This window comes from Molossus molossus, unplaced genomic scaffold, assembly GCF_014108415.1.
Source record: "Molossus molossus isolate mMolMol1 unplaced genomic scaffold, mMolMol1.p scaffold_m16_p_1, whole genome shotgun sequence".
Lineage (NCBI taxonomy): Eukaryota > Metazoa > Chordata > Mammalia > Chiroptera > Molossidae > Molossus > Molossus molossus.
Window position 1 is genome coordinate 30257800 of NW_023425344.1, and position 26637 is coordinate 30284436.

A 26637-nucleotide genomic window follows, 5' to 3' on the forward strand; every position below is an offset into this window, starting at 1 on the left:
TGGCAAAACTCTTACTTGTGTGCACTAAGGCTCATAGATTATTAAGATTTACCACATGCTTTAAATTCGCTGCTTTTCCTATTTGGCAATTTAGCTGTAGCCCCGGATAAAGGTGATTTGTGCGATCCATCTTGCTTTATGTCTCATTTGACATTCTGCCTTTTTCATGACAGGTTGCTGAATGCTATAAAGCCAGGACTTGTTAAAAAGATCAATAGATTGCCTACCCCCATTGCAGGATTGGTGAGTATCCAGAATTGAGATTTATTTTCCAATATTCCTGTGCTCTAACCTAAGGGTCATGACAGTGCCATTTATTACAGTTTTCTCCTGCAATATATATTCCACTTGAATGAGAATGCATTGAAGCCATTAAACTAAGAGGTCACTTAAAAATGAAAGATTGCAGTTGTGCCTAAATGTCATCTTAATCTTTGTTTGTATTTTTCCTATGAGTGATAAGAACCTTTCTTTTTAAAGAGGTAAATTTGTTTTGGGTTGAGAGGTGCATAATTAGGTTGACCCCAGGGCAGGAATGTGACTGCAATTATGGTTTCTCATTTCAGTTTTTCACTGCATTCCCCTGGAATGGAGGGGGGACGAGGTAGAGAGAAAGAGAATTTCATGATTAACAAGCAGCACATTCATGATAAATTGCTGTTTCCAATCTTAAAAATCTACTTTTGTTTAAATAGCACATTTGTGGACCAAGTCTTCTAAAGACAGAGTGGATACTGAGATGACCCTGATGTCAGCTGGAGAAATGTTTAAACGAGCCCTTGCCCTTCAGAACCTACCCATCTAAAGCAGATGAGCTCATGTGTTCACATATGGTCAGAAGCAGGCTTTTTTTCCTGCATTAACATGGCTCATAATTCTGGGTAACTAATTTTAATTATTTAATTGATGTTTCCTTTTGTGTATAAAAGGAAAAAAGGTGGAAGATCATCAAGACAAATACATCTTAGTTGTGAAAAGAACTTGGCACACACACACGTGTGCACACACACAATGTGCATGAAAAGCTGAGAATGTATGTGCCCTGGTAAATGACTCACTGACTGTTTCCATTGTGACTGCCTCCTGTGCATGTGGTTAACAGTTAGAAAAATGTCAAGAATTTAGGCAGGCTCCTACAAAGACCTTACTGATTGTTGTTAAAAAGTTTTATAGACGGATCACAATGACTCATTAAAAATAGATGTTAAAAAAACCCAGTTGTGTCAGGGTCGTGGTAATAAGTTTTAGCAAGTTGAATGAAATTGTTGTTGTTTTTTTATTATTGTAAGAATTGCTATTTCTGAGAATGCATTTTATTTCCCGTACTGGTTAGTAACAAGTTAATGAATGATTAGTCATTAAAAGTCCTGCCAGTTTTGTTCATCAGAATCATGTAACCAAGTAAGTTAATAGATGGTAGGTAGGTAGGTAGGTAGGTAGGTAGGTAGGTAGGTAGATAGATAGATAGATAGATTTGGAAGAAAAGATTTTGAGAATTTTGTGAATAATTTGTATATATGTATATATATATAAATTAACACAAAATATATATATTTTATTCTCACCCGAGGACATATTTTCATTTTTTGTTCAGATAGAGTGGGAGGGAGAGAGAGGAAGAGAGAGAGAGAGAAACATCGACGTGAAAGGGACACATCGAGTGCCTGCCTCCCGTACAACCCAACTGGGGCCGGGACAAACTGCAACCAAGGTACATGCCCTTAGCAGGAACCGAAACGTCTCTCTGGACCGCAGGCCGATGCTCTAACCAGCCAGGGCAATAATTTATATATTATATATTGCATATATTAATATGTAATATATAATTTTTAAATGTTTTATTTACTCCATTCTTTCCAAATGTTAAGGTCTTAATAGTCTTAATGATACTGAAAAAATTCCATTTGGCCCCAAGCCTGTGGCATGTCCTGACCTTGGAGCTCTGGGATTTAATGTTATAAAAGCAAAACTTGCAGGATGAAGTCAAGAAAGGGACACTGTTAAAATCTATGTGAACAGAAGCAAGACACTCCAAGACCAGAAACTGAGGAGAAAAGGGTTTTGAACCCTTAATTTAAAATAAATAATTTTAGTAAAACTAGGGTTATGGGACATGTGCATTGACCATTAAATCATTTCTGATTGTAGGTCACTTGTTGATTTTTACATATTACCTCTACTTGGGAGCAGGCAGGCATTTGGTTCAAGACAACAATGGGGCCCCCATTGCTCTCCATTATATCCTTGACTTTCATTTCTCCTCTTTCCTTCTTCATTTCAGTTTCCTTCCCACCTTGTCCTTTCTGTAATTTTTCCTGTTCCTTGCCCTTTTCCAACAAACCTTTCCCCACTTACTTGCTCTTTTATATTTTCCTTACCAATTTGTTATTGCGATGCCGTGATTTATAATAAGAGATACGTATTTGGCGCCCACTTCTGGCACAGGGCTCTTGAAACCCTTGGCTTTCCGAAGCAAGAAGAGCAATGGGAGCATCTTCTAATAATATTTGTTCTCTTATCATTGGTTCCTGAGATAGCTTCAGTTTCATAAGGGTTGAAGGTGGGACTTTATATTCGTAGCTGGCCCCATTCGGCCGCACCTGAGTCCATGTTAATATGATGACTTGGAAAGCCTGGCTTCCCACAAGGCTGGAGGCTGGTTGCCAGGAAAACCAACCAGGTGATTAGAGAGTTGACTCTTTCAGCCCCACCCCACACCCAACCTCCAGGAAGGGGAGAGGTGATAGAGATTGAATCCTATCACCACTGGCCAGTGATTTAATCAATCAAGCTCAGGTAATAAAGTCTCCATAAAAACCCCAAACGATGGGTCGTGAGCTTCAGGTTGCTGACACTGGGGATTCGGGGAGAGTGGCGTGCCCAGGGAGCGTGGAAGCTCCGTGTCCTTTCCCACGGATGTTGTTCTATATACTTCTTTGTTTGGCTGTTCATCTGTATCCTTTATAGTATCCTTTATAATAAAATGGCAAACATAAGTAAATGTTTCACTGTGAGCCACTCGAGCAAATTAATCAAACCCAAGGAGGGGGTCACGGGAACCTCTGATTTATAGTCAGCTGCTTAGAAGCACAGGTGACAACCTGGACTTCTAATTGGCATTTGGAGGAGGGTGGGCAGTCTTGTGGGACTGAGCCCTTCACCCAAACCAGCTGATACTATCTCCAGGTAAATAGTGTAAGAATTGGGTTAATTGCTAAAGAATCCTTACCTAAGTATAGTTAATTACTGCCCATTTACTAATATCCTGAGTCCTGGTCAAACTCTTTTCCTGTCTTCTAATTACTTTCAGGTCAACATTTCCAAAAACCAGTGTAGCAGTTCGGGGTCCTGCAAGAAACAGACTCACTAGCCTTCTCCTCCTCATATCCCATTCTGTTCATGTGCTTCTAGGGTTCTTTCTGCACACCTGCTGTCTGTTCCCGTTCTAACACTCGCGTTCTTGTCTGTCTGCATGACTTCAACTCTTTGTAGCATTGACCCAAATCATTATTTCTCACCAAGTTTTTTCTGAACTCCAGACCTCTTGTTCTGTTTATTGGACAGCTAGCTCCATCTGAATGTCCTACCAGCATCTCAAACTTAACATATTCAAATTAAACTTAACTGACTACTCCTGCCCACAACCCCTATTTCCCTGTATCAGTAAAGGCATCATAGACACGCAGTTGCCCTAGTTCAGCTATTCTTGGCAACTTGCTCCAGTCTGTCCACTGGTCCACATTTCCTTGGCCACTAGACAAGGACTAGAGCCGGCCTTTTTCATCTTTTGCCTGATTTATTATAGTCAGCTCACGGTCCCTCACACATTATTCACTCTCATGTGTGGTGCCTCTTCTCACAATAGTTCTTAGGAATACAATACTGCCTCCTGCTCTTCTTGACAGAGTCTCATTTACTTATCAAGACCTAATGCAAAACTATCATCTCGGTGTAGCCTTTAGGGTCGCAGGTCCATATGATCTTTTATTATAGAATCGAGTTAGCATTTCTGGGTTTAGGAGAAAATGAGTTATATTAGAGAGGTAAAAGATGGCTCTGTTGAATATGCTATCAGGGAAAAAGGTTTTGAATAACCGTTGTTACCAGTTTGAAATAAAGGTGCGTAAATGGTTTAGTATTCATGTTACGACATGGTAACTTTAAGCAGTCACTTTGCCATAATCAAACTTGTCAATAGCCTTAATGGGTACAAATGATGTAAGGTGTCCTAGTGGTGTGCCAAGAGGTCACAGTATCGCCTTGATAGAATGTCTGCCAAAATATTTTGCCTAAATCCAATTCTGAGGAAACAGACGACTCTGAATTGAGAGACATTCCCTTAAACAGCTGGCTGGCACCGTCCACGGTCAGTGTCATTGAAGACACCTCTTCATCCCCGAAATCCTGGAAAACCATGTCCGGTGAAAGGTGACTAAGGGGATAGGGACATGTGACAGCCAAGTGCCATGTGTGACGCTTGATGAAGAAAGCACAACTATAATAGCCATTTTGGGGATACTTGGGGAAGTTTGAGTGTGGATTGAGTATCAGATAATAGTATTCTCTCAGTGTTGAATTTCCTTCATATGAAAATTATCTGGTTAAAAACAGTTGCGTATATAGGGAATACTATTGATGTTGGGGGTACACAAGCTGGAGAATATAGAGATAAAATGTCACAATACGTTCAACTAATCTCCAAATTGTTCAGCAAAAAGAAGTCTGTGTGTATAGTATATAATTTTATACACACACACTCACACTCACACACACATGGACAGAGGGGTGGGGAGAAAGAGAAAGAAAGGAGGGAGGGAAAAGGAGGGAAACGTAGTAAAAAGTTGGATCTGGATAAAAGGTACACAGCTGTCTTGGTCCTAATCTTGCAACTTTTTGGTAGGCTTGGAAATTTATAATATAAAAAGTTGGGAATTGAAAGATATTAATTCTTTTGTCTATTTTTTGAGGTGGTGGTGGTATTTCAAATAAGCAGTACATTTTTTTTTTTTATCCTCACCCAAGGACATTTTTTGCATTTATCTTCAGATAGAGTGGGAGGGAGAAAGGGAGGAAGAGAGAGAAACATCGACGTGAGAGAGACACACCGAGTGGCCACCACCCACACGACCCCAACCAGGGCTGGGGATGAACCACAACTGAGGTACGTGCTCTTAGTGGGAACCGAACCCGGGATTCTCTGGACCACGGGCCAACTCTCTAACCACTGAGCCCAACTGGCCAGGGCTAGGCAGTGCATTTGAAGGTAGCAGAGACCATCTTGGGTTAGGAGAGATGCGGCCATTATGAGAGTGGGTTCTTCCCAGGACATTTCCTCCTCCTGTATCTGTGACTGTCAGGAAGGTGCAGACAGAGCTCCTCACGAGCATCTGCAGACTCCCAGATTGGCTTCTACTTTGTCAGGGGGCTGACAGGCCACTGGCCATCTGTCGATCAGGAGTCCTCGGTAGCAGGGGCCATGGCCATCCAAGGAGCATCGCCAGAGGGGTTTCCATGCCCGGAACCCACGCCTGTGTGTCTTAATGGCCTGGTGTTGAGAAGAATCCATTAAGATGCCCCAGCTGCTTGACTTGAAGATAAATAGAAAAGTGTGTTTTCACATAGAAACCCCAAATTATAAACACGTGTAGAATTTACAAAGGCATGAATAGGTGTATTTTAGCCCCTGAGTTGAGCTGTGGTTACAAAGAATTCAGGGGTGAAGGTGTTAAAACAAAGTAGTTGAAAATCATTTCCTGGCAAGAATGCAAAGACCCTGGATCTGGGTCTGCGTTTCTTCTGTAACGATCGCTGACAAACGAAGCCGCGTGGTGACTGCCTGCAGATGCTCGCATTCTTCCTTAGGTGTGAGTGATGCCGTTAGCTGTTGCCAGAGAGAAAGACCTCAAATTAGGTTTTGGCATACCAAAGCCTTTCAAAAACGCTGCCCTTAGTCCGCCAGTTCGTGAGTATTGCACAATTAAGCCACTTCCTGAAACTCAGTTTAATGGTCATCAGAGATCATGCTAAATTCTGTTTCATTCCAGAAACATTAGACTTTGTGCAAGAAACACTAATGTCTGAAATCCTTGCTTACAATTGGACTTTTGAAATTAAGCTTTCTTTTGCCCAGATTTTAATTGTAATAGTCATTGTGAGTGTGTGCGCGTGCGCGCCCACATGTACAGTATCATTGGGAACAGAGGACACTTGGGGGTTCTGCCTTTGGGGGCTGTACCTTTCTGGAGCTATCATTAAATATTTTCTTGATCTTGCATGTAAATCCATGAGCATGAAGGTGGTCTGAGAAAAAGAGAATTGTACAGCTGGAAGGGTGTCTTACATATATTCATTTCACAGATGAGGACACATGGGTCCATAAACAGGAATTATTCGCCCGAGATCACAGAAATTGTCAAAGCTGAGATGACCCCAAAGCTCGGCCACTGTTGTCCTTGGTCGGTCACTCGTGGTGTTCCCCGTTGACAATGGAATACATATAAATGACAGGTTATTAACCTCTTGTGAGCAAGGGGGGCAAACAGATTCGCCTTGTTTAGTTCATCACTTTTTTGCCCCATTTTTGCTTTTCCTCCTTCGAAATACCTTTCCGAGCTCTGTGAAGGCCTCTGACGGGGCTGAAAATCTGACTCTGGACGAGGTTCCGCAGGATAGAGCAGGAATGTATCTGGTAGAATTATCCTACAATTGAGTTACTCTAACCCACTCAAAAACCTCTTCTTTAGGAAAAGGATGTCTTTTTCTTGAATCGAAAGATAAGATTTCAAATATTTTGAAAGATGAGCTTCCTGAAATGGAGAAAATTGTAGTTGGTATAAACTCTGCAGACTTCAGGAAGCTTTCGGAAGGCATCTGCTTTATTTTACGAAACAGAGACCAGCACAGTGAGGTCTCCTTGTTGGAGGGGGGCCGGGGGGGCAGGGGATGATGCAAAGGCAGAGATTTCCACATTATGAAAAGATAAAATATATTGTTTGGATAAAAGGTAAACACAGGAAGCTGTTGAAAACTGAGTAGCAGGAGAAAGACTTTACATAAACTTTATAATTCTAGGAAGGGGACAAGGCAGTAATTTGAGTCCCAGGTGTTCGGGGTGTCCACCTGCTGAGACGCGGGTTCATGCACATCTGAACTGGAGATTGGCTCTCCTGTGTCTGAGCTCGTCTTTATCAAGGCTTATGTGTTAAGTTTCTATTCTACAACTTCCTTTAAGATTTCTAAAGCCTTTACCTTTCCTTCAGCAGTTTATCTTATAGGTTCTCAGAACAAGCTGGTCCAAAGTTCTGTTCTCTGCCTGTTTCCCTTCTGGTGAAGTAACTGTTTGAGACCAGGAGGGAGGCAGAGCAGGCAAAGAGGGTTGCCGCCATTAAGTTACCAGAACGATGCCCACAGTATATTAAATACCTACCATGTACCAGGTGCAGTACTAGGCGATCCTTCCTAACCTTGACAATTGCCCTGCGATGTTGTTGCTAATTTTTACTACAGCTCAGGGGACAAAGGTGCAAAGAAGTGAGTTACCAGCTTTCTAAAAATAAGAGACAGGATTAGATTTGGACCTGGGTTTGCCCAATTCCAGAGTCTGTGCCTTTTCTACTTTGTTACACTGTCTCCAACGGGCCTCTTACTCTGTCATTGAACCCTAACCTCCTGAACATGTTTGGAGGCATCAGCCTCTAAGGAGATCTCACATGTCCTTTAGGAGACACCCTCACACCCCTCTCATTTAAGATCTATTAATTTCACCAAATTGAGACAGTGGTCTATTTTCAAAGGCACTATAACAGTAATATTTCTACTGTTACTCCTATAAAATTAATCTCCACATGGCCACATCTCAGCATCACGGTCAACGATGCACCAATTGAATGAAGAGAGTAATAGGAGAACATTTTCTTTCTTTCTTTTTTTTTTTTTATCCTCACCTGAGGATATTTTTCCATTTTTTGCACAGATAGAGTGGGAGGGAGAGAGAGGAAGGGAGAGAGAGAGAGAGAAACATCGATGTGAAGGGACACATCGAGTGGCTGCCTCCCACACGACCGACCAGGGCCGGGGACAAACTGCAACCGAGGTACGCGCCCTTAGTGGGAACCGAACCCGGGTCTCTCCGGCCCGCAGGCCGACGCTCTAACCGCTGAGCCAAACTGGCCAGGGCCATTTTCTTTTTTGGTATGTGCCCCCAGTGAACCGAACCTGGGATTCTCTGGTCTGCAGTTCGACAGTCCAGACGCTGAGCCAAACCGGCCAGATGAACATTAGAGATCTTGACTGAGATCTTTCAAATGTCCCAGAGTGGTTCTGTTCTCTGCATGCAGCAAAACATCCTAAAATACACTCCTCTCTCCCTTCCTACCCTTCCTCTCTTTAGTCTCTCTCTCTCTCACACACACACACACACACACACACACGCACATGCACATGCACACACATGCACACACACACACACATGCACATGCACACACATGCGCACACACACACGCGCACACACACACATGCACACACACACGCACACGCACACACACATGCACAACAGTCTCACACTTCCAAGCTCGCCTCAGATATCTCCCCACCTCTGGCTACCTCAGATCCTCCAGGCTCAAGTGTCCTGTCCTGGCTCTTGTCTTTCTGGCTTCTTACCCCTTTCCCCGCCACTACTAACCCTCAGCCTTTTCTGGTACAAATCAATCCAGCCAGAGTGAGCTCCTTTCAGTCTCCCCTTTCCCGGAATCCTGATTCTGGACAACAAATTCTCAGGAGTCAGCCACGGAATTCTCCTTCTCAGGCAGGAAGCACAGACTTGGAATACTCCCACCAGGGTATTTTCCCTGCCACACTCTGCTCTGTAACAGCTGCATGGTGACCGGGAGCTCTGGAGGTGGCCTTGCTCTTCTGTGGGGACAAGTCAACACCGGCAGCGGTGCAGTGTTCCGTGTGAAGAAGGCACATTTCACTGGGGGACATGAATAGCCCTTGTGAGGAGTCAGCCAAAATGGACTTCAGTGCACACTTTCCTTTGTCCTCATCCCTGGCACAGTGAAGAAAACCTCGGTCTGTTCCCAAACCACACGCAGAAGACGTGCTCCATTTGCTGCCCTCGAGCGTGGCACCGAAGCAGAGCCCAAGTAGGGATGGTGGTTGGCATTTTAGTGGGTTGAGACAAAAAAGAGCAGAGATTGTAGAAAAAACAATCTTGGGGAGTGTCTTGGGGACACTCAGCTGTGCCTGCAGTTGGATGGTGGAAGATGAACCTAGGGTGGGCTGTTTGTTCGATGCCTCTCAAGTCGGTCTGGTTGGAGTCTGCTGGTGGGACCAGTTTTCGTGTCTGTCCTGGAGGACAGATTGCCTCATGTCCATTGTCTTCTCTAAGTGTATGGCCGCCAGTGCCTGTGGAATACACCTCAGAAAGGCGTTGAAGGCTCTCCCCGAGCTAAGGTTACATTCTGGGTTTATCTCCACTACACATCTCAGTCTTAGGAACCGGGACTGCAGTTCATTTATGACCTAAACCACTGTGGTCATTGTGACTTGGCCACATAATGAATATGAAAGTAAAAGTGTGTCAGTAGGTGAGAGCCACTTCCGCAGTGAGTTGGGCAGAGTTGGGGGAGTCCTGCCCACTGTAGCAGGGGGGCTTGAGGTCATTCACTGAGGCTCTTGTACCAGGCCAGCAAATTATTTGCCTGGTACATCATTTTGAGCACTTGGGAAGACTCAATAAGAGTTATTTGTCCTTCCCACACATGTTTATTAGCAGCCTTCTGATTTTTTTTATTAACCTGTTTCAAACTTTATTCCCAGGCCTATTCAGCTTAATTAGCTGCAAAGAATGATTTATGTATAAGCAAAAACTGAAAAGAGCTGCAATGTCCAGGGGGGTTGGGCTAAAAAATAGTAGAGATCTAGATTTTATCAGATCCATAAACAAAATTTGAAAAAAAGCAGTCATAATATAAAATAGCAGCTCCCAGTAACTTCTTCAGAAGTTGACTCAATTCAGTTTGCCTCGTTCTTGGAAGCCTCATCAAAATGCTCCACAAGATCTGGAACTTCATCATCATCATCCTCTCCAGTAGCAAGTGGTGCTTTTCCATCCACAGATTGTTTGGACAGAGCTTCAGCCAGTCTCCTTAAACTAGTCAGACTGTCTGCACCAAGCCGGCTGAAGATGCTGAGTAGTGTTTCTGTCAGCTGCTTTGTCTCAGCGAGGCCTGTAAGGGTGAAAGTGTTCGCTGCCAGAGATGCCTGAACTTTAGGATTGTTAAGGTGGATCACTGTTCCCTGGTTTGTGAACGTATTTACCTCCTCAATACCAGAAATACTATTTACCCCTAACTTCTTCAAGGAGAACTGAAGTTTTTTATCATCTGCTCTATCTCCTGTGAACCACCTTCTTCTTTCTACGAGCAGTTCCTTTCCCACCAGTGTGCACTTGTGCCTGCAGTTTGGCGAGTTTCTCATGGTTGTGATAGTTTCTTTCATCTTGTTGGAGAGGAAACAACCGCACAGGGGACTAGGATTGGTGCGCAGGGGACTAGGGTTGGCGCGCAGGGGGTCTTGGGCAGACCAGCTGAGAAGAAGTGCCGCAGCCTTCTGATTTTCTTATTCAATGAGTGTATTAGATTGATTGCTGTGTAATAAATTACCCCCAAATTTAGTGGCTTAGCACAACATTTATTATCTCACGGGTTCTGTGGGTTGAGAATCTGGGCATGATTTAGCTGGGTCCCCGATTCAGGGTCTCACAAGGCTGCGCTCAGGATACTGGCCAGTGTCACTTCAAGACTGATTAGGGGAGGATCTGATTTTGAGTTCACTCGTGTAGATATTGGCAGGCTTCAGTTCCTTGCAGGATGTTGGCTAAAGCCACCCCTCAGGTCCTTGCCACGCGGGCCTGTTCGCAGAGAACAGCCCCCAGCGTGTCAGCTTGCTTCACCACAGTGGGCAAGCGAGACCCAGAGAGAGAACCAGCAGGGTGGAAGTCACAGTCTTTCATAAGCTGATCTCAGAAGTGACATTCCATCACCTCTGTCCTAGTCTATTAACTGAAAGCAAGTCACCAGGTCCAGCCCACACTTAAGGGGTAGATGTCACACAACGACCCGAACAGGAGGAAGGGATCACTGAGAGCTCTTCAGAAGCTGCCTCGCACAGTGAACGAAGTGGTTCTGTCAATCTATTGAGAAATCGGGGCATCGATTTCTTATTCTTCTGAAAATATAGCACAGTTTTCCTTGGACCACCTCTCTCAGGTGACACGAAGGTGCATTTCCGAGTTGTCTTCTGCACATATGCACTAAAAAGAGATGGTATGTTCCGTCTTGCTTCCCAAGTGAAAATCTGCTTATGGCTCAAGACACAGGTCCTGCCTTTCAGGGATCACCTTCTAGGAGACAAGTATACAAATCAGGTTTATAATGGTAGGCTGTGAAATGTTAATGAAATATAATATACATAGGAGAAATTTATATTTGAGATCGAAACTTTGGAAGATGTGGGATCTGAACTGGTGAGACCCATTGGAGTTGGGAGAAGGACACCCCAGCCTCTAGAAAGGCTCGGAGCCACAAGGACCTGGGTCTTGTCTGGGAAAGGCTATTATTTGCTAATGGCTGCAGCCGGAACCCCAGAGTTCCTGAGAGAAATCAGTGCTGTGAAGAGTGGAGCAGGAATAGGAAGCCGAGACCAGACATGCCATCTGGGGGCATTTGGGCTCATTTTGATGCAGTAAGAGCCACTAAAAACAAAGGAATCTCGTGTTCCAGATAACTCTGGTGGCCATATGGGAAACAGATTGTGGGAAGGGACCAGCAAAAGTCAATTAGCAGACAAGTAGTCCAAACAAGAGATGATGAACACTTAAACCTTGGTATAAGCAATGGAAATAAAGATGAGGAGACAGGATTTATGTCTCTGTGTTTTCACTGAATATAATATGCCATCAATTATATGACGCCATTTTAAAAAGTATAACTAATTTTTGAAAAGCTGCCAATTAAGACACCAGCAATGGAAAGATGCATTTTTATATCAGAGGTAAAAAAAAAAAAAAAAGTTCTCTGTAGAATTAATGAAATATGATAAATAATCTTAGGAAGATGACACATTTTGGACTTGAGCAACTTGGAGAACAGTGATGCCATTAATAGGAATCAGGGGAGCAGGGGAGGAGAAATGGGTTCCAAGAGAAGAGATGAATTCTCTTCTGGACATATTTCAGAGGTATTCGTGTACAGATGTCTGGCAGACAATTGAAATGTTGGTTTGGAACTCAGGAAAAATGTTATAAAAAACTGGAGTAAGTTAATGAATGGATTATTTTGAAGTTAAATCCTTATGCTTAAGTATATATAATGACAAATTATTTCTTTTTCTATAACCACAAGCTTTGAAGCCTCCCCCCAAAAAAGCATAGCCTTTATCTTTGGAGTGTTTGATCTGCGTTGGCAGAGACAGGGTGGTGGGTGACAGGGATGGGAGGGTGACGAAAGGGGTTGGAGACCACAGGAGGAGTCACTGGCAATTGCACTTCAATAGGAAGAGCATGACAGATAATGACTTGGAGAGATCTTCATATAATTGACAACTCATTGAGATGTAATGTCCAGCTAGTCTCACATCTCTAGCCTCTCTGATACTCCTTGATTCTTCACTGTTAGTTCTAGGTAAGTGTATTTGTTTGCTAGGGATGCCATGACAAAGTATCATAGATTGGGTGGTTTAAGCAACAGAAATATATTTTCTTGCAGTTCTGGGGGCTTAGAAGTCTGAGATCCAGGTACGGGCAAGTTTGGTTTCTTCTGAGGCAACTCTCCTTGGCTTGCAGATGGCCATCTTCTCTGTCCTCACGTGGTCTTCCCTCTGTGTGTGTCTGTGGCCTAATCTCTTACAAGGCACCAATCACATTGGATTAGGCTCACTCTAATGAACCCATTTAACACAGTTACCTCTTTAAAGACCCTGTCTCTAATACAGTCACATTTCCGAGTTCCTGGGGGTTCTTACTTCGACATACTAGTTGTGGGGATTGGGTAAGGCAGCCAAGCACTTACATTCTTACTCACATATGTTATGAATGCCTCGACCTGCTAGCTGAAGTCCAATATCCTCTTCGTGTACCACAAATTATTTTTCCAAGCTTGTTTCTATAATTATTTTGCGTCTCTGCAGAGGTGGGAGGTTATATATAGCAGTCCTGTAAACTTTTTTTTCTAGTTTTTTTTCCTTCCTGTCCCGGCGGGGGGCCGGGGGGAGGACATTCTTTGAAGAAAGAAATGACTTGTTCTCCCTTATCTTCCACTGAGCAGCATTCAGGGAGTTTGTGACATGACATCAGTTCCTCGCCTTTCCCCTCGGGAGCAGGCCTTCCGTTAGGAGCTGTGAGGAAAAAAATATGTAATAGCAGGAAATACATATTTCAGCCTAAGTCTTACGTCTTTCTTTTTCATGGTCATTGCTCACCTACAGAAGACATTTCTGTGGGACTGCTTTGCAGCCTGTGCTCCAAGCCCAGCGTTGTACGGATTCTGCTGTTTGGCAACAGGCATAAATTCCACCAAACACCAGACAGCATTTTACGACAGAGTAAGACCCTGCTGGGATGACCCAGTACTTCTCTTAAAATGCGCCGTACTCTGAAATGGGGTTTCTGGGAAGTGCGCCTTGGCAAGCATTTCAAACGCACTTGCTAAACACCTCTCGTGTAATCAGCTGGCTTCCTGCTAGAATCTTAGGTCTCCCCTCATCTCACTGGGTGCACCAGTTAGTTGTCCTCTCTCCTTCTCTCCACAATATAAAATACTGTATTTCTGAAGAAATCGTTCAGTACTTGATTTATCCTTTGTAAAATTTAACTTTATTCAGTTTAAAGTTTCTATTTGACTTAAATAATTTTTTTGTTTTTTGTGGGTTTTTTTTAATGCTCACCCGAGGATATTTTCTCATTTTATCTAAAAATAGAGTGGGAAGAGGACAGAGGGAAAGCGAGAGAGAGAAACATTGATGTGAGAGAGACACATTGATTTGGTTGCCTCCCGCAAGACCCTGACCAGGCCTGGAGACAAACTGCAACCGAGGTTCGTGCCCTAGACTGGAATCGAACCCTCAACTCTTTAGTCTATGAGCTGACCCTCTAACCACTGAGCAAAACTGGCCAGGGCTCTTGTTTTTTTTAAGATGACTGATGTCATGAGACGAGTACTTCACCTCAGTGGTCTTTCTCCTCAGAACCCATAATGCTAGTCTAACCATGAGGAAAATGTCAGAAAAACCCACATTGTGGTACAAAATACCTGACTCTTCACAAACTGTCAAGGTCATCAAAAACAAGGAAAATCTAAGAAACAAAGGAAGTTCATGCAATGCCATATCCTGGATGGGATCTTGGAACAGAAAAAGTACATGAGGGAAACACTAATGAAATCCCAATAAAACATGGAGTGTAGTTAATAGTATACCAGTATCTGCTCATTAGTTGTGATGAATGTGCTACAACAATGTAAATGCAGGGTGCGAGTTATACCAGAACTCCTGGTACTGCCTTTGCAATTTTCTTTAGATCTAAAAACTATTCTGAAATAAAAAACTTACTTATAGAGTGATTAAAGATAAGACAAAATAGAGCCATAATGCAAGGAAACTATAAAATAGGTGAAGAAACTGAAGTTATTAACAAATATTAAATGTCAGCCTACCGGTTGATGTATTGGTATCAATAAATGGCAGGATACCAGTGAGTCCGTTGGCATATCAATCTAATAAACTTTTATAAATGATGAATTGCTTGTAAACGCTGTGTTTTATAGCATTTGGAAATTCCAAATGGTAAATCCAGCCACGAGGTTTCTGCGCACATATTTCAGGATCCCCGTTTTTAGAATCTGCACAAAGAAATATTTCATGTCCTTTAGGGAGGTTTAATAAAAAACAACAGGTGGGAAATGGGTTTTGCAGTAGCATGAACGGTCATAACCATAAATACTAGAACCTCAGAATTATACCGGCAGAGGATTGTAAACACATTAATCACCCAACGGTGCAGAGACTCCATTCTCAGATGTCATCTCAATTTCAGGTACAACGACTAAATGCCTCCACTTAAATTCAAAACACTGAACGGATAGGACACTCCTTTGTTTTCATGAGGGTTCATAGAGGTAGTTCACCGGTTTCCTCATCTATAAAATGGTAGAGAAACCTCATCTTGGTATTGTGGATTAAATGAGATAATATATGTAAAATGCCTGATGTGGTGGATAGTACATAGTATGTTTCCCACCTGTTGTAACTACACTTATTATTTATTTGTGCATGATTATTGTGATGGCTTTAGAATTCCAGAACTAGAAGCTATTTAGAGATCCATTTTTGAGACACCATTATTTTTCAAATGAGGACTCTGCGCCTCAGAAGGTAGTAACTTGCCTGGGGTCATGTAGCTACTTTGTTTCAGAGTCAGGACTTGAACTCTTGTCCATCAGGTCCTACTGAGGGCCTATTCCAGATCCAGATTTACCAATAGAATCGGGTGCCTACCATTCACCAGCAGCCTGTCACAAAGCTCTTCTGCAGAATTGCATTCAGGCATCTCTTCCTCTTGGGGATTCTGTTCCCCTTCCTCAGAGGGAACAGAATTCTCCGCCTCCTTCCCCAATAGGTGTGGCAATCACTCTCTCTTCCAGTTAGTTTCCTTCTACTGCATCAGCACTTTGGGCTGCTGCAGCCTGCTCCTGGCAGAGCAGCGCGTGCTGTGCGGAGGGCCGCTCTGCAGAGGGAAAGTGAGGGCATGTCCCAGCTGCTGTGCTGGGCTGCCCATCGGAGCCCCCCCGGGAGATGGCCCCCCATCTGCCAGCGCGGGCGTGCTGGAGCGTAATGCAGAATAAATATGAGGACGTGCGGAGGTAAGTAAAACCCATTATGACAAAATACATCTTTATAGGTGTTCATGAGGGAAGGAAGAAAGCTATTTGGATTTTAACACTTGGTTTAAAAAAAAAAAGTTACTTTTTATACACTCATGGTATGGCTAAAATAATCTTGAAATTGCTTTCCTGTGGAGTTCACCTTGTCCCCTGAGTTTCCTACCATGTATTGCTTTTATTATTCTCTAAGGAAAGCATTGTTTTGGGGGAGGTGGTCGTGGAAGTCACATAGACACATTAGTTTAGTCAAAAGAGGATTTCCAAGAATGTTGTGAATTCTCCCCACAGTCCTCTGCTCGTCCATAGTTCATGGGGTCATGGGGAAATGCGACTGCATTCATGCCAGGTACTGTTCACCTGAGCCCCCGCGGTCTGCTCTGGTTTCCCCGCCTCCTTTGCTTTCTAAAAAATCTCCATTTCTTAAAATGAGCAGGGAAAGAATTAAGGAGAAAATTGGGCAGAGAACGAGGAGGCTGTGAGTCTGGGTTCGAGGGCTGCACCTCCCAGAGTAGCCCGCTTAACCTTGTCCTTCAAAGTCAGTATTTACTGCAGGCTGGGGAAGGAATGGAGGTTATTTCTGGGCGATTCTGTAATAAATGCTGTCAGACCTGTCCAAACGCTAACGGCTTCACGGCGCTGGTTATCTAGGGGAAGGAAATTTTCCTTAGTCAAATTTATGAGGCTGGGTTGAAAACCAAGCTGAAACAGAGCCTAGTGAATCCCCATGGCAAAATGATTCATCTTCGCACAGTCGGAAAATCTATTTTTATCACCTTTATTCAGCCAGCTCCTCATTTTTATTCCCTCACTGAGCGATTGCTATTTCCTTCATGGTGCTGAATAAACCGAGTGTCTCGGAGTCTGAAAGTTCCCCGCGGGTTGTCCCCAGCGCAGCGATTCGGCAGCGCCGGGAGAAGGGGCTTGTTCTGCATGGGTGGGTCCCGGGCCAAGTGAAGGTCAAAACACGCAGGCTGCACCCTTCAGCGGCCTGCCTTTAACTCCAGGATTCTGCCTGGCGGTACCTGCTGCTCTGCTCTCCTGACCGTGTGGAGGGTGATGGGTGACTAACTCATAGCCTAGACCTTTATGAGGGAGGGAAGAAGGAGCAAGAGCTCTCTGTATGGCTGGTCTCCTTGGCTGTTAAGCAGAGCACAGAGAAGTCACCAGTGCACCTTCTTCATCTGATAATAGAGCAGAGAGGGACTTCCAGGTGCCATTTTCTCCATTTCCCTGGCTCCACGGGGGTCTCCGTCTGTGCCATTCCGGCTGCTGCACTTTCCCACTGCCTCTGGCTAGAGTCCCATGGAATGCTGAGGGGAATGGTGACTGTGCTCTGCACGGGGATGTAAAAGATGAAGATGAGGAAGAGAACCCATTTTTACTGCATTTCCTTGTCTGACAGATTCAGCATGCTTACTGTTCAGTAGATACTGGCAATGGCCACTAGGAAAGCAACCGGGATGTTAAATATATAAGAGTGGTGTTCATGGCATCCGATATACAATAAGCACTCAATAAATATTTTATTAAATGAATGGCCAGGATACCATTCCTTGTAGCCCCTGGTTAATCTTGTGAACAGCTTTCCTTCGGGAAGAGGTGTACCATGGGGGTTAGGAGCTAAGGTATTGTGGAGTCAGATGACCTCAGTCAAATCCTGGATCTGCAACTTCTTCGCTGGGTGCTCTTTGGAAAGTTACTCAGTCATCTGAGGCTTCTATTTCCTCACCTGTAAAATGAGTATAGTATTGTAACTACCTTATATGGCTTTTGCAGAGAGTACATTAGTTAATACTGGTAAAGAGCCTGGGATTTTTCCTGTAATGTGATGGAAGAGATGAAAAGAAGGGAAAGGTGGAGCGGCAGGAGGAGGAAGAGGGGGAGGGGGAGGATTGGTTATTGGGGTGAATTAGGAAACTTTTGAGATTTTGACCCTGTCTTTCAGGTCTAATGATTCCAGTGCTTTACAGACCTTCCTTTATTCAATGGAGAGACTAATTTGAGAATAAAAGAATACGATGGAATTTAGAGGGGAAGAGATTACTTCTAATCTCTCAACAAATAGTTACTGACCTCCTACTCCATGCCAGTCGCTAAAGTAAACATTGGGTGTTTAGTGTTGAAATAAACGGTCATGGTCATAACCTTCATGGACGCGACAGTCTGGACTCTGTCGAGCACTATGAATACACAGGCGCTAGGTTCCCTTTTCTCTAGTATAAAGGTATGTTGAGTAGACCCAAAAGGATGGTGCTTTCAAACTAAACTCCCAGCAGTGAATGAGGGGTGAAGAAGTAGAGAGAGATTTGTGAGTGTGGAATGGTGTACAAAGCCCAACTCTATTGCCACAGAAAGGCAGTGACAGATATGTAGACGTGGGCATTGGATTGACCCATGAAACTGGAGGGAAATCCAAAGCCGGAATGTGTATAATCGACCTCTGAAACCTTACGGAGCACAGGTGTGTGGTACTAGAATGAGAGAATCCAAGCAGTTGTTACAATGATATGATGTGAGAGCCACTAGATCCTAAGAGTCCCCAAGCCCAACTTTGAAACTGTAGATTGAAGAAGCCTGGATTTTTTTTGAGGTCCTCCTCTCTTTACAGCTCCTGGTACTGCATGGCCAGTGGGCTTCTGTTTGGTGCTTTTTTCAGAGCTCAGAGCCTCACATCTCTTGGAAATACAAGGATATATGTGAGCTACTGATCTTCGTCAGTTTTGCTGGTCTGTAGAACAGTCTGATGTCTTAAGATGATGAGTCCTTTTTGTCTTTGGAGAACTTTAACAGTGACCTGTACCTGACCTTTCCACCAATCCCTCACCTTTGTCAGGTCTGTATTTTGAGGGACAAATCCTTAGATGTCTTCTAGCCCAGACCCTGGAAGTCCCCAGTGTAAACTGCGGAATGGAATAATTAATAATTTTTTATTCTACTCTCATCTCAGTGGTTGGATTAATTCCGGGGGGCTCTGTTTTCTGTAAGCAGTCATTTCTTCCACGGCAGCCATCTGTGGAGAAACGGAGCTTACGAAATGACTGGGGCATGTTTTACATGGCTGCGTTCAGTTCCTTCTGTTTAATTCCCATGTAAGCTTTGGCCACGATTTCCACAGCATTTCTGTGGGTGGTGCTGGAGAATGGCTTTGGTAAACAGCCCCCTGGCTGCTGTTGGCCAGGTTCCTGCAAATATCATAAAAGATACAACTTGAAAAGTCACTGAGGTTTCCTTGACCTTCCTAGAGCTGACCCCAGGACTGACCTCTGAAAAGCTGACCTCAGCCATATTGTGGTCCGAGCAGTGGCTGGGAACTGGTCTGTGCACGCTGGCTTCTGCTGGGCTGCTCCGTGCCGGAGGGGACCACGGACTGCATGAGTTTCCTCTCCTCCTCATGCATCTGGGATTGTCCCCAGAGCCCTGAGTCTGCTTTGATAGACTCTCATTTCATCTTTCTCATTTCTTTTTCTTTCTTTTTCTTTTTTTCACTCCCAGAATAACTAACCAGCCTTAGATGTTCCCAATTTATTGATTTTTATCTAGGCTGCTGCTGCTGCAGTTTGCTTTTAGGACTATGGACAAGCTTAGGAAATTCTTGGCTCTATGTATATACATACATACAAAGTTGATCCATTTTCCCTGTTTCTCTCTTCTTCCTTTTCTGTAAAACAAATATTTGTATTGCATGTCACTTGTCACAGTTTAGAAAGCCATCCCATCACAGTAGCTCGCGTTCTATTATACAGTGAGCAGGTGCGGTCTCAAGTAAGAGGACAGTCTTCGGCAGGGCAGGTGTTGACAGTGTGCTTGCATGAATGAACTCCCACTCACTGAAAATAAGCACTAAGATCATAAAATGTTCCTCACATTATTGCTGAAGAATTCATCTGTTTTAAAATGCTTTTTCAAGGAATGCTTTTAGATGCTGGCAAAACTGACTACCAAATATAATGGTGAAGGGATCGGTTGATTTTCGAGATATAATGAACTGGCCTATCTTTGGTACCATCAGCTTGTTTTTTGACAAATAATATGTTGGTTCGATGAAAGATAAAATGTGTGGTTTCAGAAGGAGAAATATGTGATTTGTGAGGGAGAGAGCAGCACATGAAACTGTGTCCAAGAAATGCAGCTGTTGATTCTATTGGTGGATTCAGCATTGTCCCTAAGGCAGCTGTTGTCCTTCAAGGCACAGATGTCTAACTCGGCTAAAGTCTTTACTGTTATTATACATATTAGATATTTTAATAGAAATATGTTAACCTGTGGGTACAGATTCAAATATAAAAACAAACTCTATGGAATAGGTTTGAGTGGGCATTAGAGACATCTTTGAGCTACTGCATAGACAGTGTTTTGTCCCTAAAAGAACTTGTATTTAAGAAAGCTGGATTCTTTTTTTTCATGAAATTCACTCAAGCAAGTAGCAGGCCAGGTTTACTATATATGAAAACTATAATTTTGGTCCATTCTGTCGCAAATTGAAGCCTTCCTTCTCTTTGAGCACAGGCATCAAGACTAGCAGGCAGCCGCAGACTGAAGTGCATCCCTGTGGGCATTCTGTCTGCATTGTGAGCGTGATTAAGGGGACAGCACTGAAGAGCGTTGTCACTGTCTTCGTTTTCCTGTCCGGGAATCCGTTCCCCGGCAGGCATCTGAGCCCAGAGCAGCGCTCCACTCGGGGCCTGATATCTTGGCCCGTTTTCTGATGCAAAAATAAAGGCGTTTTTGTGTCATCTGTTTATGGAAAACCTGTGGTATGTATTTATTTTGCGATAGGTTTTTATCACTTGGTGGAAAGACGTCGCTGTGTCCCAGTGAAGGATCGCATGGTTTTATAGACCGTGGTTGTGTCTTTTCTCCACGTGGGTGGTGGATTTAGGGGGCATGTCGACAGGACTGCTGTGGAAATAGTCTCTCTCCAGATGTTTACTTCTGTATTTATCTGAAATCCAACCTTTTCACCTATGGACTTGCTTTCCTACAGCAAATAACACAGTGAACTCGTGGCCTTATATCTTTGACTCCCCACCGGTGCCCGTCCAGCCTCCTCAGCTCAAACCCATGATTATGCTGGATGCTTTCTGTGTTATGCTTGGGCTCGAAATGGACCAGCTGAAAGATAAACTGCTATTAAATAAATCCGTGACCCTTTTGAGAACAAATAGAGCTGCTGAAAGAGTTTAAGAACATAGTGACTCTTCAAAGACCGTTGACGTTCTTGAACCCTTCGACTCAAAGTGAATTTTCTTCTCTGCGTGTGTATATACTGAAACTTACCAAAAGGAACCCCAGTAGCAAGATATCCGAAGCCTTTTGTGTTCTTAACCTTGCAAAGTTTTTCTTGGCAGGACTTGAATAAAACTTAGCTGCTCCTGTTGAGGGGAGCAGTTGGGACTGGGAGATGGGGAGCAGGGAGAAGCCCACAGAGGAGAGAGAAGCCCAGGCACTGCTGGGTGCCAAGTGCTTACCTAGTTATTCCATTGCGTTCACCCTGTTCCCCAAGGCTGAGCCTTTCTTTTCTTTTTATCTTTTTCATGTGTCTCCACTGCTTTGGGCCTGGAACATTAAAACCTACCCTGGACCACACACATCTCCTATTGCCACCAGTTTCATCTCTGGACACTAGATTAGCCCTACGGCCATTAGGATGGTTATGCTTTCTAGGGGACCTCGTTTATGTATGCTGGGGCAGCTGATTAGGATATACAAGCTTTGCTGTCATGGGTGTAGTTAGCCTTGTGGGACTCTCCAGCTTGCCTAAGTTACGTCTTGGGGCGCTCTGGTTGCCAGGTAATGAACATGCAGTGATTTGAATTGGTCTCTTTTCCCTCTTCTGTCTTTCTTGTTTACATCTTGAAAACAACTGCTCTGAACTAGCAAATGCTTATGGGGGCTTTTATCACAGGACAGGTTGTTTTACCGCTTAGTATAACTCAGAGTTTCTGCCAATATAAGGTGAAACAGATTTTGTTCATCATACTGAACTGCAGTGTGATTTGAGTTGGAATGCTAAGACCAGCTTAGAGATATTTTTAGCAAAATGAAATATTTTGATGCATATCTCTCACCTGAAAATTTTCCCAGATATGCTATTTCTGGCTTCTTAGCAACTTCACAAAAGGGTATTGTATTTGAGTCGGAAGAGAAAAATATTTTTATTTCCTGCCCTTGACGTTTAGTGGAATTGATAAAAAAGCATCAAGGCTGTTTGAGTCCTGGATCTCCCACACACACACAAAAGTAATATAAACACATTATGTAAGAAAGAACTTGAGCGTTTTTTTGTGTGGTTTTTTTTTCTGTTTGTCAGTGTGAGGGGAGAGTTACTATGGAAATTGAGGGGCAGTCATCAGCAGGAATGGAAAACAAATAGCTTTTCTAACAAAGTCTTAGCAAGAGTGATTGGACAGCTACCATATCATCTGGCTCTAAACGTAACATTGACCTTGACTAATGGCTTTGACTTTTTATCCCCAGACTAATTCAAAGGCTCCTTTTCTCATGTGTATTCCTGAAAAGAAACTGCTGCACCTTGAGTTGCAGAGTGTTGGCGCTACATTGTGTTTTATTTTTATTTATTTATTTTTTAATTAATTAATTTATTTTTGTTACAGATGCTTCTCCTTTTCCCCCCACTGATTCCTCCTTCTCCTCCCTCCTTACTCTGTCCCCAGCTCTGTTGTCCATGTCCATTGTTCATAAGTTCCGTGGTTTATCTCACCCCAACACCCCCTATTCTGGGGATTGTCAGTCCGTACCCCACTTCCACGTCTCTGGGACTACCTCATTCCTCAGACTGTTATGTTCATTATATTCCACAAATAAGTGAGATCATGTGATATTTGTCTTTCTCTGTTTGGCTTGTTTCTCTTAGGATGATACTATCCAGGTCCCTCCATGATGTCTAATAGGATAAGAGATCTTTCTTTCTTACAGCTGCATAGTACTCCATTGTATATATGTACCACTGCTTTTTTATCCATTCGTCTACTAATGGACATTGGGGCTGTTTCCAGATCTTAGCTATTGTAAATAGTGCTGCTACAAACATGGGGGTACATATATTCTTTCTGATTGGTGTTTCAGATTTCTTAGAGTATATTCCTAGAAGTGGGATCACTGGGTCAATGGCAGTTCAATTTTTAATTTTTTGAGGTAACACCATAATGTTTTCCATAGTGGCTGCACCAGTCTGCATTCCCACCAGCAGTGTACTAGAGTCCCCTTTTCTCCACACCCTAGCCAACACTTGTTGTTTGATGATTTGTTGACAGCGGCCATTCTGTCAGGGGTAAGGTGATACCTCATTGTTGTTTTAATTTGCATCCCTCTAATGATTAGTGATGTTGAGCATTTCTTCATATGTCTCTTAGCCATTTGTGTGTCCTGTTTGGAGAGCTGTCTATTTAGTTCCTCTGCCCATTTTTTAATTGGGTTCTTTGTCTTCCTTTTGTTGAGTTGTATGAGCACTCTCTATATATTGGAAATTAACCCCTTATCTGATATATCATTGGCAATGATGCTCTCCCATACAGTGGGTTGCCTTTCCATTTTGATGATTGTATCTTTTGCTGTGCAGAAGCTTTTGGGTTTGATGTAGTCCCATGTGTTCATTTTCTCCTTTGTTTCTATTGCCTTAGGTGATGTATCTGTGAAAATTCTGCTATGTATGATGTCTGAAATTTTGTCGCCTATATTTTCTTCTAGGATTTTTATAAATTCATGAGTCACATTTAAGTCTTTTATTCATTTTGAGTTTATTCTTGTGTATGGTGTAAGTTGATGGTCTAGTTTTATTTTCTTGCATGTAGCTGTCCAGTTTTCCCAACACCATTTGTTAAAGAGGCTGGCCTTACTCCACTGTATGCTCTTGCCACCTTTGTCAAATATTAATTGAGTTTATTGTCTTGGGTCCATTTCTGGGTTCTCTATTCTGTTCCATTGATCTATCTGCCTGTTCTTGTGCTAGTACCAGGCTGTTTTGATCACAGTGGCTTTGTAGTATAACCTGAAATCTGGTAATGTGATCCCTCCAACTTTGTTCTTCTTTTTCAAGATTGCTGTGGCTATTCGAGGTCTTTTTTGGTTCTATATGAACTTTTGAAGTATTTGTTCTAGTTCTGTGAAGTATGTTGTTGGTATTTTAATGGGGATTGCATTGAATCTATAGATTGCTTTGGGTAGTATGGACATTTAATGACATTAATTCTTCCAATCCATGAACAGGGTATGTGCTTCCACTTTTTAATATCTTCCTCTATTTCTTTTTTTAATGACCTGTAGTTTTCTGCAAATAGGTCCTTTATTTCTTTGGTTAAATTTATTCCTAGGTATCTTAATTTTTTTGCCACCATGGTAAATGGGATTGTTTTTTTAGTTTATCTTTCTGTGAGTTCATCATTGGTGTATAAGAATGCCATCGATTTCATGACATTAATTTTGTATCCTGCTACTTTGCCAAATTCATTTATTAAGTCTAGTAAATTTTTGATGGAGTCTTTGGGGTTTTCTACGTATAATATCATGTCATCTGCGGATAATGACAGTTTTACTTCCTCCTTTCCAATTTGGATCCCTTTTATTTTTTCTTCCTGTCTGATTGCTGTGGCTAAGATTTCCAGTACTATGTTAAATAAAAGTGGCGAAAGTGGGCATCCTTGCCTTGTTCCTGTTCTTAAGGGAAATGCTTTTAATGTTTGCCCATTGAGTATGATATTGGCTGTAGGTCTTTCAGATATGGCCTTTATTATGTTGAGATATGATCCTTCTATTCCCAGATTTCTGAGCGTTTTTATCAGAAATTGGTGCTGGATTTTGTCGAATGCTTTTTCAGCATCTATTGATATAATCATATGATTTTTATCTTTCATTTTGTTTATGTGGTGTATCACATTTATTGACTTGCGAATATTATACCAACCTTGCATCCCTGGGATGAATCCCACTTGGTCATGGTGAATAATTTTTTTAATGTATTGTTGGATTCGATTTGCTAGTATTTTGTTCAGGATTTTGGCATCTATGTTCATGAGGGATATTGTTCTGTAGTTTTCTGTCTTTATAGTGTCTTTTTCTGGTTTTGGAATTAGAATTATGCTGGTCTCATAAAATGAGTTTGGAAGTCTTCCTTCTTCTTGAATTTTTTGAAATAGTTTGAGGAAAATGGGTATTAGTTCTTCTTTGAATGTTCGGTAAAATTCCCCCATGAAGCCGTCCGGGTCTGGGCTTTTGTTTGCTGGGAGAGTCTAGATTACATCTTCAATTTCTTTTGTTGTTATTATCCTGTTCAAGTTTTCTATCTCTTCCCGATTCAGTTTTGGGAGACTATCTATTTCTAGAAATTTGTCCATTTTTCTTAGATTGTCGAATTTGTTGCCGTAAAATTGTTCATAATATTTGTTCACAATCCTTTGTATTTCTGTGGTGTCAGTTATTATTTCTCCTCTTTCATTTCTAATTTTGTGTATTTGGGTTCTCTCTCTTTGTTTCTTGGTGAGTCTAGCTAAGGGTCCATCAATCTTGTTTATCTTTTCAAAGAACCAGCTCTTTGTTTCATTGATCCTTTGAATTCTTTTTTTGATCTCCATGTCATTTATTTCTGCTCTGATCTTTACTATTTCCTTCCTTCTACTTGCTCTGGGGTTTTTTGTTTGTTTGTTTGTTTGCTTTCTAGTTCTTTAAGTTGTGAGGTTAGATAGTCTATTAGAAATTTTTCTTGCTTCTCGACGTAGGCCTGTAGTGCTATGAACTTCCCTCTCAGAACTGCTTTTGTTGCATCACATAGATTTTGTGTTGTTGTGTGTTCATTTTCATTGGTTTTCAGGAAGTTTGTAATTTCTTCCTTGATCTCCACGGCAACCCATTCATTGTTTATTAACATGCTATTCAGCCTCCATGTTTTCAAATGTCTTTGCACGTTCTTGCTGCAATTGATTTCTAGTTGCATGCCATTGTGACCTGAGAAGATGCTTGATATGATTTCAATCTTCTTAAACTTGTAGAGACTTAATTTGTGCCCTAACATGTGGTCTAACTTTGAGAATGTCCCATGTGCACTTGAGAAGAATGTGAATTCTGCAGTTTTGGGGTGTAATTCTTTGTAGATATCTTGTAATCCCATTTGATCTAGTGCTTCATTTAGAGTCTGTGTTTTCTTGTTAACTTTTTGTCTAGAAGATCTATCCAGTGATGTCAGTGGGGTATTGAAGTTCCCTGCTATGATTGTATTGCTGTTGATAGCTCCTTTGAAGTCCTCCAAAAGATTTTTAATATATGTTGGTGCTCCTAAATTGGATGCATATATGTTTACCAAGGTTATATCTTCCTGTTGGATAGATCCTTTTAATATCATGTAGTGGCCTTCTTTGTCTCTAGTTATGGCCTTCATTTTGAAATCTACTTTTTCAGATATGAGTATTGCTACCCCAGCCTTTTTTTTGCATTCCGTTTGCTTGAAAGATTTTTTTCCATCCCTTCACTTTCAACCTATGTGAGTCTTTCGTTGTGAGGTGGGTTTCTTGTAAACAACATATATGTGAGTCATGCTTTCTTATCCAGTCAGCTACTCTGTGTGTTTTTATCAGAGCATTCAAACCATTCACATTTAAGGTGATAATTGATATGTACTTAATATTGCCATTTTTGTTTAGTGTGGTTCTATTTTTCTTCCTATTTCTTCTACTAATCACAGCAGTCCTTT

The 26637-nt window shown here is 42.4% G+C and overlaps 1 protein-coding gene and 1 pseudogene across 9 annotated transcripts in view; one reads left to right on the top strand and one right to left on the bottom strand.

Moving 5' to 3' along the window:
- The window catches only part of LIMCH1 (LIM and calponin homology domains 1), a 201090-nt gene that overhangs the window by 23271 nt on the left and 151182 nt on the right, over window positions 1-26637 (top strand). For all 9 annotated transcript variants that reach the window (XM_036252741.1, XM_036252793.1, XM_036252732.1 and 6 more), the window contains exon 2: window positions 174-243. The gene's annotated coding sequence lies outside the window, so the exon portion shown is untranslated. The remainder of the gene's footprint in view (window positions 1-173; window positions 244-26637) is intronic.
- On the bottom strand, window positions 10003-15604 carry LOC118623965 (annotated as a pseudogene).